The 4,233-nt window shown below is 54.7% G+C and overlaps 1 pseudogene; it reads left to right on the top strand.

Moving 5' to 3' along the window:
* Positions 1-278: 278 nt before the first annotated feature.
* Positions 279-3,781, top strand: LOC123142579 (uncharacterized; annotated as a pseudogene).
* Positions 3,782-4,233: the final 452 nt, after the last annotated feature.

Here is a 4,233-nt window from a genome sequence, read left to right on the forward strand (position 1 = left end):
CTCACCTAACCCCTTTTTCCCTCCGTGCGATCGATCCCCTTTCCTTAGGGTTCATTGGTCGTCACAATTGGTATCTAGAGCCACAAATTTTTCTTCCTTCCTGTCAGATCCGCGCCGCCGCACCACAATCTCTTGGCAAATCGGTAACATCCACTGCATCAGGTGCAAATTCGCTTCGGTGAATCAGCCCAAAATCCTGTGCAGGATTCGATTTGTTCGGAGTGGGAGCAACGGCGCCATCCAAGCCTTCTGCGCAGACACGGCAACTCATAGCCGCCATGGACACGCAGACGTCCAACCTCACGGCTCTTATGGAGAAGCTCCTCTCGCGATTCGACGAGGAGAAGGCAGAGGCAGACAAATGTGCTGAGGTGCAAACCTAGTTCAACCAGCAAGTATCCCAGGAGCTGCAGAGTCTGTCGAAACAGATCGGGATCACTCAAGCCGAGATCGATGACGTGCGGCAGTTGGCTTCTCCCTCGGCCTCGGCCGCGCTGTCCGCCAGGTCCGGCATCGACAACCCCTCCACCACCGTGCTGCACACGCCGCCGCCAAAGGAAGGACCGCATCAACCCGCACCACCACCACCATCGGGGCTCCGTGCACCCCCATCTTCGGGTGCGGTGCCCATGCCGCACGCGCTCACCAGAGGACCGCAACCTGCGCGACTGGTCAACGAGGGGCCGCCCCTGCTTCCCAGGCCAGAACCACTGGCCATTCCGCTAGCGCACGCCCACCTGCAACAGCCACGGGAGGATCACGACATCAGACCACCTAAACACCAGTTTCCTCGCTTCGACGGTGAGGGTCCACGCCTCTGGCTTGATCGCTGTTTAGCTTATTTCGAGCTCTATCACGTGCCAGAGCACAATTGGGTGGCCACCGCGGTGCTCCATGTCGAGGGTCATGCCGCGCTCTGGCTCCGAGCATTTCGGCAGCAGCATCCAGTTCTTCATTGGGATATGTTCAGACGTGCTCTGGAGGAGGAGTTTGGACCAGAGGAGTTCGAATCCATGATGCACAATCTCTTGCAGTTGAGGCAGACCGGCAGTGTGGTGGATTACAGGCAACAATTCGAAGTTTACATGTACAACTTGCTGGCACTGGATGCAACCCTCAGCCCAAAATTTTTTGTTACTCAGTTCTTATTAGGCCTGAAGGATGAGCTCCGAGCAGCAGTACGCATTCAAGCACCCAATAGCATAACGAGGGCCATAGTTTTTGCAACGATTCAGGAAGAAGAGCTTGAAAATCAGCGTTCCAAGTCGTGACCGGCGGATACGGGCAGATCATCACCACTGCCCTATACGGCACCACCGCCAGGAAGACCACCACCAGCACCATCCACAGGGCCTGCGGTGCCTCTGACTCGACCGATGGCAGTAGCCAAACCAGCTACAGATGACTTTGGCAGAGAGCGACAGTTACGCGACTACAGACGCCAACATGGTCTTCGTTTTCACTGTGGGGAGAAGTACTCCAAGGAACACCAATGCAAGCGCTCAGCCCAGTTATTGACAATTGAGGTAGGGAGTATGGGGAAGTTCTCTCCGATGACGCGGTACGCGCCCTGGAACTACATGATGAGCCGGCAGCCACAGAATCAGCCTGCTGCTTACTGTCAGCCAACGCGGTGGAAGGCACCGAATCCGCAGAAACGATCAGACTTCGTGCAACCGTTGGCGATCAAACAATGTTGTTGCTGGTTGATTCCGGGAGTACACACAGTTTCGTCAATGCCTCCTTCGCCAAACGCATCACTGCAGTGACCAAGCCCTTACCTACAGTAGCTGTCAGAGTGGCTAATGGACAACAGCTACAGTGCACTGAAATGGTTCCTCAATTACAATGCACAGCACAGGGACACAAGTTCAGTTCAGATATGCGTGTCCTGCAACTTGGGGTCTATGACGCAGTCCTTGGGGTGGATTGGCTTGCCCAACATAGCCCGATGCAGTGTGATTGGAACCTCAAGACAATTCAGTTTGATTGCGAAGGAACACCGGTGCATCTCACCAGTGTCTGATCAGACGAAACACCAGCTCTCATAGCACTCAACGCAGCTCAATTATGGCAAATGCATGAGGCAAACGAGATCTGGGGTGCTGCTTTGGTGGACATGCAGGCCCTGTCCTCCCACAATACAGAGGATCCTATTGTCCCTGTAATCCAACAAGTGTTGACAGAATTCAGAGATGTCTTCGAGGAGCCTACCACACTTCCCCCACACAGGCAATATGACCACGCCATCAATTTGGAACCCGGAGCAGTCCCCGTCAACTGCCGACCATACCGCTACTCGCCACTGCAGAAAGACGAGATAGAACGGCAAGTTTCAGAGATGCTCCGCCAAGGCCTGATCACCCACAGCATGAGCCCATTTGCAGCTCCGGTGCTGCTGGTAAAGAAGAAAGACGGCACTTGGAGGTTCTGCGTGGATTACCGTCGCCTCAACACTATTACTATAAAGAACAAATTTCCCCTGCCAATCATCGACGAGCTCTTGGACGAACTCGCAGGCGCTGCATTCTTTTCCAAGATTGATTTACAAGCTGGGTATCATCAAATACGAATGAGAGAAGGTGATGAAGAGAAGACTGCTTTCAAAACACATCATGGGCACTTCCAATTCAGAGCCATGCCTTTCAGAGTCACGAACGGACCACCAACATTCCAGTGCTTGATAAACTCCATCTTCTATGGTCCGAATCGTAAGTTTGTCATTTCGTTCCTTGATGACATTCTTGTGTTCAGCTGCTCTCTCCAGGAACATGTGGAGCACCTTCGCACTGTCTTCTCCATTCTCCGTCAACATCAACTATATGCCAAAGAGTCCAAGTGTTCCTTTGCTCAGCCTCGCATCGAATACCTGGGTCATGTGATCTCCAAGGAAGGTGTGGCTACCGATCCCAGCAAGACGAGTGCGATGCACGAGTGGCCTACAACAACAAATGCCACTGAGCTGCGTGGATTCCTTGGGCTCACGGGCTATTATCGCAAATTCGTTCCTTGTTATGGAATCATCGCCAAGCCACTAACACAACTTCTCACCAAGAAAGGATTCATGTGGTCAACTCAAGCACAAGCGGCATTCGACTAGCTCAAGGATGCGATGGTCAACACCCCCGTTCTTGCTCTGCCGGACTTCTCACGCCCCTTCTGCATCGAGACCGACGCGTGCGACACCGGCGTGGGAGCCGTGCTGGTCCAGGATGGCCACCCCGTGGCCTATCTCAGCAAGGCCTTGGGGGTGCGCAATCAGCTCCTCTCCATCTATGAGAAGGAGTTTCTCGCTGTCATCATGGCCGTCGAGAAGTGGCGACATTACCTCCAACGCGCTCCATTTGTCATCATCACCGACCACAAGAGTCTATGCAGCCTCGGTGACCAACAGTTGGACACAGAGCTGCAACGTAAAGCCATGTCAAAGCTAGTCGGACTCCAGTTCTCCTTCAAGTACCGGCGTGGAGTCGAAAATGGCGCAGCGGATGCGCTCTCGCGCGTCGGCCATCTCCTCGCTCTCGACGCCCTGTCAACGTGCCAATCGCAATGGTTACAGGAGGTGGCCAATTCCTACGAGACAGATGCAGATGCCCAAGATCTTCTCCAACGATTGGCCCTCTACAGTCCGGATGAGCAGGGGTATGAGCTCCGTCAAGGCGTCATCCGCTTCCACAACAAGCTCTGGATTGGCGCCAATTCGGCCCTGCAAACCAAGCTCGTCACCGCCTTCCACGCCAGCGCGGTGGGGGGCCACTCGGGCGCGACAGCCACATATTAGCGTGTCAAGAAACATTTCGCCTGGCGTGGCCTCAAGCAAGCCGTGGAGGAGTTCGTGCGGCAGTGCGAGGTGTGCCAACATGCCAAGCACGAACACATCAAGACGCCAGGCTTACTACAGCCACTGCCCGTGCCCATGGAGCTGTGGCACGACCTAACCATGGACTTCATCGAGGGATTGCCGGCGTCCGAGGGATACGAGGTCATCATGGTCGTCGTCGACCGCTTCACCAAGTACGCACATTTCGTGCCTCTCCGCCATCCCTTCACGGCTGCAACGGTGGTACGTGCCTTTTGGGACAATATCATCAAGCTCCACGGCGTTCCTCACTCCATCGTCTCCGTCCGGGACTGCATATTCACCAGCAACATGTGGCGTGCCATTCTTGATGCTACTGGCACCAAACTGAGCTACTCCACGGCGTACCACCCACAAACTGACGGCCAAAGCGA

The sequence above is a fragment of the Triticum aestivum genome, chromosome 6D (genome assembly GCF_018294505.1).
Source record: "Triticum aestivum cultivar Chinese Spring chromosome 6D, IWGSC CS RefSeq v2.1, whole genome shotgun sequence".
Taxonomy (NCBI): Eukaryota; Viridiplantae; Streptophyta; class Magnoliopsida; order Poales; family Poaceae; genus Triticum; species Triticum aestivum.